Source organism: Heterocephalus glaber, unplaced genomic scaffold, assembly GCF_053883595.1.
Source record: "Heterocephalus glaber isolate CG9 unplaced genomic scaffold, H.glaber_assembly_v1.0 deba00001428, whole genome shotgun sequence".
Taxonomy (NCBI): Eukaryota; Metazoa; Chordata; class Mammalia; order Rodentia; family Bathyergidae; genus Heterocephalus; species Heterocephalus glaber.
The window spans coordinates 30,101,183-30,112,470 of NW_028258293.1; the positions used below are offsets into that span (position 1 = coordinate 30,101,183).

General features: G+C 42.2%; 1 long non-coding RNA gene across 2 annotated transcripts in view; it reads right to left on the bottom strand.

Annotated features, from left to right (window-relative positions):
* Positions 1-82: 82 nt before the first annotated feature.
* The window catches only part of LOC110345577 (uncharacterized), a 50,514-nt gene continuing 39,308 nt past the window's right edge, over positions 83-11,288 (bottom strand). The window contains exons 3-5 of one of the 2 annotated variants that reach the window (XR_015451491.1): positions 9,492-9,648; positions 8,725-8,825; positions 83-7,538 (exon numbers count right to left, since the gene is read on the bottom strand). This is a non-coding gene — a long non-coding RNA (uncharacterized LOC110345577). Of the gene's footprint in view, positions 7,539-8,724; positions 9,649-11,288 lie in introns of both variants that reach the window. The other variant, XR_015451490.1, reaches the window with a different exon arrangement.

The window sequence follows — 11,288 nt, forward strand, 5'->3', positions numbered from 1 at the left end:
CAACTAATATAATATGTGAAAGAAAAACCATAAGTCAATCATGAACATAAAAATCCTAAATAAAAGAGCAGCAAACATAATCTAGAGTGTTACATGAATATAATTATCAATATTCAGCAGTGTTATACCAAGAGGAAATACTGGCTTAATAACAGAAAACCTATAGATACAATACCACACACAACAGATTAAAATGAAATAATCTCAGGTAGGCATATTTCAAAAGACATTGTTGAAGTTGACAATCAATAATCAATTTTTTAATACCTCTTGGCAAACTAGAACTTCCCTAATATGTCACAGGATATCTGCCAAAAAATCCTTATCATGAAGAGAGCACTACATAGTAAAATTTCAAGAGCCTTCCCTCTATTCCTATGAATACAACCAGGGAAAAGTGGATTCCAGACACAAGTTAGGGTTTAATGGATTTGGCTTTTCAGTTATAAAATTCTATGAAGATTAGCAGCAAATACAGTACCTCAGTGCTTCTGCTATGGCTGGGCTGACCACAGAAATTACAACAGAATTATAACAGAATGATGGCTTCTTTGAGTCCTGAAATTAGAATAAAAGAATGATTGAATCCTATAACCATAGAATATTTATTAGAAGTCCTACAATCTGAGTAATAGAATGTTATGGATGATACTGCCTCAAGTCCTAGAATCAATGAATGCTAAGCATCCTAGAATCTGGGAATCCTAGAATATATGTATGTTTCTTGGTTGGTTGTTGTTGCAGACTGTGTGGACTGCGTGTTTGTGTCCCTCAAAAGTCACATGTTAAAAATCCTTAAGGTATTAGGAAGTGGGGCTTTGGGGGAGGTACAGATGAGGTCATGAGGGTGGAGCCTGCATGATGGGACCAGTGTCCTTACAAGAAGAGAAAGAGACTGGAGCTCTCTTCCTCCGCCATGCGACTATGCAATGAGAAGATGATGGCATCTGCAAGCCAGGAAGCACTGGGTCTGCCAGCATCGTGACCTTGGACTTCTGAGGTTCCAGAACTGAGAGAAATAAATGTGTGTAGTATTCTGTTGCAGTAGCCCAATCTAAGACACAGGATAAAGTTCTTCCTTTTTCTGCACCAACATAAGAATTCTTACAACGTTTAGCTTTCCTTGAGACTACCATATGACAGCATTTTAAAAATATATTTTAAAACAACTTAAGATCCCAGATCTTTAGCTAAATATTCCAAATTTTTTCATTTATTATAATATCCAGATATGATACTAAAGACAGATACCTTGAGATTCTACAGCCTCCTATGACTCATTAAACTTTCATCTACTAGTTTAACAATAATAGATGGCTCTCACTTGACATAATTTTAACAATTGTGTTTGTCAAATAATGTTTTCTAACTCCATTGTTCTTTCAACATTTGCTAGCTGATATCTTTGTTTATGCCAATATAGGTTAATGAATTTGTATTTATTAATGGGTTTAATCCATTACTCTCACTTTTACTTTGATAAAAAAGTAATCATATTGCTCCAGATTTTCTCAGTTGGGAGTTCCTTGATGATAGTTCTGTAGCTCCCTTAAATAAAATGACACAGATAGATTTTAAATTCCAAACTGAACCCACTCCCTGTGTTTCTTCCTCCAGTTTTTCCACTATCTGGAAGATGGTCTAAGTGCAAGTTTTTGTACTTTTCTTAAATATATACAAACTTGTATTAAGCATGTTTTTTTCCACCACCTGCCTCACAAGCGCAAGTTCCTAAGTTCGATCCCTGGTACAAAAAAAGAGAAGCTCTTACAATGTGCCTCTTTCACTCATCAATAGGAATTTGAGATTTATCTATGCTGATATGTCCAGATATGGTTAGGACATTCACCTATGGAAGGACATTTGGGGATATGAAGGCGTTATACCTCTATTCATGTACAAGTTTTTCTCTGAACATGTTTTCATTTCTCAGTTTAATGCTCAGAGAGTACAATTGCGGTCTTGTATATTATGTCTAACTTTTTAAGAAGTTGCCAGACTGATTTCCAGAGTGGCTGTGTTATTTTGCATTCTTGCTAGCAATGGATGAGAGATTTAATTGTTCTATGTCCTTGCTAGCATTTGGTAACCTCAGTGCTCTTTATTTTAGCCATTCTAACAGGTGTTCAGTGATATCTTACTGTATTAGTCAGCTTTTTGTCCCTGTGACAAAATATCTGAGATAATCAACTTATAATAAGGAAAGATTCATTTAGGCTCATGGTTTTAGAGGCTTCAGTCTGATTTCTTGGCACCCTTGCCTTTGGGGCTGTGATGGGCTACACAACATGGCAGAAGCACATGGCAGAGGAGGCCTCTTTTCCTCATGGCTGTTGGGAAAAAATGAGAAAGGAAGAGGAGCTGGAGTCTCTTTAAGGCTGTACCTGCAATGACCTAACTTCCTTCCGTTATGTCTTACCTCCTAAAGGTTCCACCATTTCCCAGTAGTGTTATGGGCTGAGACGAAGCCTTCAACACATGGGCCTTTGAGTGATATTCAAGATCAAAGTATAGCACTTATCATGGTTTCAATTTGCATGTCCCTAGTGTCTAGCAATACTGAACAGCTTTTCAATGCTTCTTTGAAATGACATATTTAGAAAATCATATCCATATATTTTTAAATTTCAGTACTGGGGAATTGACCCCAGGGCCTCACCTTGGGTATGCTGGGCAGGCACTCTCCCACTGAGCTGTATCCTAAGCCTATTTATTTATTTATTTATTTATTTTGAGATAGGGTCTACCTAAGTTGCCTAGGCTGATCTTGAACTTGTGATCCTCCTGCCTTAGCCTCCTAAGCAACTGAGTTACAAGAATGTGCCGCCATACCTAGCACATTCATCATTTTAAATTGTAATTATAGACAACATAACTGTTGATTTTTTTGCATATACTAATCTCATTTCAGCAACCACACTAAACTCTCTAGTTTTAATAGGCCATAGATTATCTTGAATTTATTGTTTACATAAATGACAATTTTTCCTCTTTTCTCATTTTTATACCCCTTATTTCTTTCTCTTATCCAATTGCTTTTACTTTATCTCTAGAATTGTTTCTGACTTTTATGAGAATGTTTCTAGTAACTCACCATTAAGCATGATGCTGACTTTTGCCATAAAATATTTAGAGACTATCCATCCACTTTTATTTGACTAAGAAAGCGTAAAAATCAAGGACAGATCATAAATTTATAAAGTGCTTTTTCAGTCTTTTTAAAGATGATTGTATCTTTTAAACTTTGATTTGTCAACATATTTAATTATAATAGTGGTTATTCATATTAAGCCATTCTTGCCTTTTTGGTAGAATACTAATTTGATATTTTTAAAATATGGTTTACTAAAATGGTAAGAATTTCTTGATATTAATATTCATAAATAAGCTTAATCCATTCTTTTCTTTTTTTGTTGCACCTTTTTGCAGAGTGACCACTAATGTTTTGATGACTTCACAAAAAGCGTTTGGATGTTTTCCTTTTCTGTGCTCTATGCCACTGCAAATGGAGTTGGACTTATTCCTTTCCTAGTCACTTGACTCAACTCACCTGTGAATCTGGGGCTTCTTGCCTAACTGTCAGAGAGATCAAGCCATTCATATCATGTTTAAGACACTTCAGTACCTTTCTATTGCTCCTAGAATAAAACCTAGACTCTGTTTGTTTGTTTGTTTGTTTGGTACTGGGGATGGAACTTGGGTCCTCATGCTTGCGCAGCAGGCGGTGAAACCACTGAGCTAAATCCCCAGACCAAAACCTAGACTCTTTACATGACCTTCAAGACCCTGCATGACCTTGCTCAGGTCTGTGAGCAACCTCCTCTCCTACAGTCTCTCCCTCTTCACTGCCCTGTAGTTGTACTGCTGCCTTTCTGTAAATGCAATACAGCAGGTTCTTCACAGCCCAGAGCCTTTGCACTTGCTGGCTGCTCTGCTGTTCTTTCAGCTCTTTACTTGACCAGCTCGTGCTCATCCTCTGGGTCTTACTTAACAATACATCTTCAAACAAACCTTTCTACCCATCTTTCCTAATGTGAGGATTCTTAGTTCTCTTTCATCACTCTACTTCCCTAATGTATCACTCATTCTGCTCTGGAATTATCTTGCTCATTTTTTACTTGCTTATTTCTTGTTACCCCACCTTCTACCCCAGTATTGCCTGCAAAATTCTTAGAGTTCTCCCAAGATCTTGCCTGTCTTGTTTACTGCCTCCAAGATGATATGGGAGATGTGTCTCAGGTAGAAATGCTCAGACCTTCTAAGGAACAAAATGTTGGGATGAAGAAGAAGGAAGGGCTTGGGTAATCCCAGAATTGTGGAGTGATGGTGCCAGCCACAGACAATGAATGCATGAGCAGTAGGTGCTTGGAGATGTTGTCACTTAGGGACAGAAGGCTTGAAGGGCTTGGGGGCATCCAAAGGAAACTGTCCAGGATGCAAAGTGACATCTTAGCACCACAAGGTGGGTCAAAGGTGAATGTACAGATGAGAGCCCCAGGGCCAAGAAAGCACACACTTATTTCACTGGAGGCTCCTGAGGCACAGCCCTTTATCGCCTTGGGCTTTCACATATACACTATTTATTCCATTTGCAAAACCCTGGGGGGGGAGGGCTGGGGGTGCAGCTCAGTGGTAAAGTGATCGCCCAGCATGTGTGAGGCCCTAGGTTCTATTCCAGCACTGCAAAAACAGCAAAAAAACCTCTGCAGATGTTCCCAGGTTTGTGGGGAGTGAGACAGGAACCTAGAGTGGAAAGAGTTCCCTACTTTGAGTGCTATGGGTATCCCTTTCTGCCTGGCAGGGTCATGGCAAGCGTCCTGAAGGAAGTGGTGTTTGACCTGGTTCTTGAAAGTGGGCCAGGATCCACGTGGGGAAGGGTTGCTCTGAGCAGACAGGACAGGCTGGCTCCTGGAGCACAGTCTCATGGGCTAGGGATTTTGCCATGGCTGTCAGGGAGAGAGAGAAAAAACCCTTTAGAACCAAGCCATAGTGAAGCCCTGTTAGGTGCTGTATTCATTTCCTGCAGCTGCTTAACAAATCATCACAACCCAAAAGGCTTAAAACATGGAATTATTCTCTTATAGTTCTGGAGGCCAGAAATCTGGAAATCAGTCTAAAGTTACATAATCGGAAAGGCTGCTCTGCAGGGAGGATCTCTTCTCTTGTCTTTTGAGTTTCTAGCAGCTGCCTGTGTTCCTTGGCCTGTGAGCTCTTCCTCCACATTTCAAAGTCCATCACTCCAATCTCTGCTTCCATCATCACATAACCTTGTCCTGCAGCTCTGACCCTCTGATCCCTCTTACAAGGATCACCATGATTCCATTGAGCATATCCAGACGACAGATGCCAATCCCAGGTAATTAAATTTTTTAACTTAGTCACACCTGTAAAATCCCTCTTGCCATAAAAAGTATAGTGCCCAGTTTCTGGGATTAAGATGTGAACATCATTGGGGGCACTTTATTTAGCCTACCATAGGTGCCCAGCATGTTCATCAGCACCAGCCATGGAGAGCCACACAGCCGCAGGACCCTGTCTGGCCCAAGGCCCAGGCTCCAGTGCACCCCCTACCCCCACCCACTGCCTCCACAGCAGTCCCTGGGCAGAAGCTGGCCACAGCTCCTGAGCCCATTCAATTTCTTCCCAATAATTAGGCAAAGAAGGCTGGGAACAGCCAATTTGAGCAACACTAAATGGGCTCTTTATAGCAGGCCTCTCAGAGCCTTTACCATGCTGTGTACTCTGACTCTCTAAACTTAATTCATGGTGGAGCCTTTCTGAGATCATGATGTACACAGAAAACAATCTGGACACTACTACACAGACACTACTGCACAGGGGGCTTAGCCTGATGAAAAGAAACCCTGGAGACTAAACATGTCCTTCAGCTCTTAGAAAGGCTACAGGTGGTGAGAGACAGCCTTAGCTCCATGTTCCCTATTCAATAAACACCTCTTCCAGGTGCTAGGTGAATGTAGACATGTGAGGTAAATAGTCCTTTCTGCTGCCCCAAAGGAGTGTACCACCCCCTGTAAAAGGCATAAGTTACAGGCCAGGGATTTAGCTCAGTGGCACTGTGCCTGCCTCTCAAACACAGGGTCCTGAGTTTGATCCCCAGTACCCCTCAAAAAAAGATATAAGTTTCAAATTCACTGATTTCAAGACATAAAGGACATGGAGGAGATATCCAGGGTATAGGGAGAGGGAGTAGCAGGGTATTCCAAGAAGGCAGCATTTAAACCAAGACCTCAGGGAGAAAAAGTTAGCAAAACAAAGGCCGAGAAAGAACATTCCAGGCAGAAGGAACAACACAAGGAAAGGCCCTCTGTTGGCAAGAAATACAGCATTTGAAGAGCTGAAAGGATGACAGGAAGGCAGTGTGGCTAAACCTCAGTGAACATGGGTGGAGGAGAGGGGGAGCTCAGCAGGACAGGCTGCTGGAAAGACAGGTCATGTGGGTGCTTGTGGGCCACAGTGAAGAGTTTTGAAGTGGTCATGTAGGTGTGGTACAGGGAAGTGTGTCAGTAGTATGTGCTCTTGTGATGACTGTTGAATGAATAAGCCCACAAGAGAAGTAGGAACATTTGCACGGAGGCTCCTGTAGTGCTCCCTGTAGGTGATGGTGATGCAGAGAGGGGAAACGGATGAGAAGTGGGTGAGCTCAAGCTGTGTTTTAGAACTAGAAGTGACAGGACCTGCTGATGGGTTGAAGGGGAAGGGCAGATAAAGGAAGAATCTAGAATATCTCTGTGTTTCCGCCTCTAGCACTTGGGAGATGATGGTGCCATTTTCTGTAAGGGGGAGATCAGAGAGCTCTTGGGGATGGGGATGGGGAGGGAAGAGGGCCCAGAGTCCATGTTGGACAGGTCAAGTCAGAGAGGCCTCCGAGATGTCCAAGTGAAGGGCTCACTCTGGCATCTGGAGCCACAGACTTGGGAGTTATTGTGTGAGGATGACTTTAAAACCATGGCACAATCAAGGTCACCTAGTGAGAATGTGAGTGAAAAGAGAAGTCCAGGCCCTGGATGGGGTCAACGTGTTGTCATTCAAACAAACCATTATTACTCTGCATTTGTTTCCTCCTCTGGAAATGACAGAACTCCTTCCTTACAGAGCCACACTCCAGAGCACACCTGTCACAGGTTGGGCTGGGGCTCAATATAATAGTATTAGAGAGCTCAGGAGCCTCCATCCACACAAGGCCTGCAGAGGGACAGACAGCCCTTCTCCAACCAAAACCACAAGCACTAGACCCAGGAGTCCTCTTTGTGATTAAACTGCTGGCCTCCACCCAGTTGGTTACTCAGGCCTCTCTTGCGCCCTCTCCGGCTTCACCTTGGGAGCAGAACATCTCGCCCGCAGCTTCCCAGAATGACCACCAGAGGGAGTTGCTCCTCCCTGCTGGCCTTGCAGGCTCTTCCTCTGGCTCTTTTCTCTTCTTTCTGCTCCTTATTCACTTCCTCTCTTCTGGATCTTTCTGTAGCCTAGATTCTCTCATATTGAGGACATGAGTTTTCTGAGCTTGTGGATTTCATGAACTGTTCAAAAAAGGAAACCAGTTATAATTGTGGAATGGAGAGTGTGATAAAGGGAAAGAAAGCTCTGAAATAAGAAGGCCCAAAACTTATTTAACTAAACCTTAGTTCTGTATTCAAAAACCAACTCACCATATCAAAAGGCTCAAGAAGAAAAAAAAATCATACAATCGTATCTATTCATGCAGAGAAGTATTTGCCAAAGCCCACCACCCATTCACAATTAGAACTCTTGAATAACTAGGTGTAGAGGGGAACTTCCTCAGTTTGATAGATTACATTTACAAGTAACCTATAGATAACCTCATGCTCCATGGTGAGAAACGATACTTTCCTCTTAAAATCAAGAATTTAATAACACAGAAAAAGAAATAAAAGCCATACAGACTGAGAAGGAAGAAGTAAGACTATCTTGACTCACAGGTAACATGGTTATCTATGAAGAAAACCCCCCAAGAATCTACAAAAAGTCTCCTGGAGCTAATAAGTAAAAATAGCAAGGTCTCAGGGTAGATGGTCAATACACAAAAGTCAGTTCCTCCTTATTTAATTTATAAATTTAATGCATTCTCAGTTTTTTCACACGTGTGTGTCCTCAAAAGAAGCTGTGGACTCAATGAGAGTACAACATTGCAAGATTTTGAAATTAATTAAAATAATTCTAAAATATATATGGAAGAGTAAATGATCAGTTGTTAGCCTGGATACTTCTAAGATAGGAAAGCAAAGAGGCAGCCCCTCTCCCAGATACTAGAACTAAATAATTAAGATGGTGTGGTGGTGTGCAGAGGTAGATATATTGACTAATGGGTGAGAATAAAGCCCAGACCAGGCATGTATAGAACTCTGCTATGTGACAGAAGTGGCATACCATATCATTGGGCAAGAAAGGGGCCATGTTCAACAAATGGAACTCACAAAAATGGTTATCCATATGTTAAAAGATAAAATTAGAATCTAGCTTCTACTATATAAAAAAATTCAATGTTAAGAACTTGCATATCAAAAGCAAATGTTTAAAATTTAAATGGAAAATATAAATAGAAAAAGCTTTCCCAAATCAGATCAAACAATGAATATCTAATAAAAACCTGATATATGACCACATTAGAATTTTAAATATCTGTCCATCAGTTAACACCTTAAAAGGCAAGCTAAAAGCTAGGAGAAGAGATTTACGATATCTCACCAGGTCTGCATTGAAAACCTTCTTCAAATGTGTTCAAAAAACACTACAAAGACATGGGTCAAACTTTTTTGTAAGGCCAAACTTTTCACAAGAGGAAATAACTATAAATAAAGAGAGTACAACGTTAGTGATCAGGAAACACAAAACAAGGTACCATTTTACACACACACACAACAACAACAACAACAAAAGCCATGCCACCTATGGAAAGGATGTGGATCCATGGAGGTCTCTCTCCCATACATCAGTGGGGAGGGGGAGGGCAGATTGATGTGACCAATCTGGAAAACAGTCTGGATAATTTTTTTTTTCCAATTCTGAAATCATTTTTGTAGCAAAACAATTACAACAGGAAAACAGCCTCAGCCTTTCGAGGGAGGGGACGGCTGCCTGCGGCGATGCTGTGCGGGGTGGGGGCTGGAAGAGGGGGCGCCCAGCTCCTAGTGCAGGCAGGCACCTGCCACAGGGTCACTGCACTTCTCAGACCGCCCCAGAAGCCACCGCACGGCACGGGGGTGTTGCCCAGCCCCGCAGGACGCCCTGGTGGGTGTCAGGCGGCATCCCCGAGCCTTCGGAGACCCGAATGCTGGTGGCACCGCGGTCCCCGGCGGGCCGGGCCTCACTGTATCTGGTCGGGCTGCAGCTGTAGCGCCTGATACTACAGGAAGGTGGTGCCCGCGAGGGCGGCAGCCGACAGGGCCTGCGGCAGGGCGGCCGGGTAGCGGTAGCCCACGAAGGTGGTGGCTGCTGCCGGCGAAGCGGCTTACTGTCACTGGGCGTAGGTCCAGCTGGCTGGAGCGTACTCAACGTAGGAGGAGGTCCGCGAGGGGCCGGGGGCCGGGATCACCACGCTGGGCTGCTCGATGGCAGCTCAAACATTTATGTACTCTTGACCCCAGCAGTTCCTCTGGCTGTGTTGAGATTCTGGAAAGGAAAAAAGAAATAGAGTGACAGAGAGACCAGCAAGCAAACTAGAGTCAGTCTATAAAAGGAGCTGGCTGTGGAGGTGAAAATATCAAGGGATATTTAAACTAACAAGAGATTAGAATAAGAACTTCCCAGAAAATGGCCCCCAAAAATGTGCTCAACCCTATTCATTATTAGAAAAATATTCTAACATAATGAAGTACCATTACACACGGAGTAAAATGGTTACAATGTTGAGGAGACTGTGCAACAATCAGAATTTTCACATAAGGCTGAAGGAAGGGTAAATGTGTTACCACCACTTTAGAAAACTGCATAGCTTTGTATCATGACCTCCAGCAACTCTACTCCCAGGCACATAACCAACAGAAATGTGCACAAATGTGTACCAGAAGACATGTACAAGAATGCTCATAGCACATAATTCATAGTGGCCAGAAACAGGTAATATCACAAATGCCTCTTGAGTAAAATTGGTAAATGGTGGTATATTCACATTATGAAATACTACACTGAGAAGAGAACAAATGCACTATAGATTCATATGATGTAGATTCAAGCATAATCTTGAGCCAAATAAGTCTCAAAATAGTGTATACTACATGATTCACTCTTTATAAAGTTTAAAAACAGATGAGGATGGTGGTCAACTACAGGGAGGAGCTGAGACTGACAACAGTGTGAGGGGAACTGGTGATGTTCTGTTCATTGACCAGAGCGGTGACAACATGAATGTGTTCACTGCGAAAATGCAAGATGCTTTACACTTGTGATTTTTCTGTATATGTGGTGCTATGATTTCAATAAGTGTCTTCCAAAAGGTCTGGGTATTAAAGGCTTGGTCCTCAAGATGGTGTATAGGGAGGTGATATAATTTTTAAGAGGTAGGGCTCAGAGGGAAGTCTTTAAGTCACTGGCATTGTGCCCTTGAAGGGGAATGTGGAGCCTCATCCCCTTCCTCTTTTTTCTTTTGCTTTCTGGCCATGAGATGAGTGATTTTGCTCTGCTGCATGCTCCCACCATCATGTTCTAACTTGCCACAAGTCCAAAAGCAATGGAGTCAATCAATTGTGAACTGGAATAGGTTAATTACCTCAGGTATTTTGCTATAGTGACAGAAAGCTAACTCATACAAATAATATACCTCAAATCAAAGTTTATATTTAAAAGGATTGATTTAGAAGAACCACCCTAATATGGTGATTGATAGATATAAATGGAGAGGAATGAAAAGAATATAGTGTGGCTCTGAATTTGGCCTGAGCAACTGCGCAAATGGAGTTACCCTTTACTGGATGAGAAAGAGTAGAAGATCTGGTGTGGGCAGTTGAGGAAATCAAGTTCAATTTACAACATGCTGTGATGGAGGTAGTAGCTATCCAGATGTTAAGTCTAGAGGCCCAAGAAGAAGTCAGAGCTGGATGCATAGTTGGAAGTCCTCTCTGTGTAGGTGGGGTAATGAGCATAGATGAGATCTCAAAGAGAGTGAATGTGGAGATCAGAAAGAAGGGCCAAGGACTGGGGATGGGATGGCTCAACCATTAAGGTTAGGAGCCACAAAGGAGACCATGAAGGAGCAGCTAAAGAGCTAGGAAAAAAACCAGTAAAGTATGTCCATGGGCCAAATGGTTTCGAGG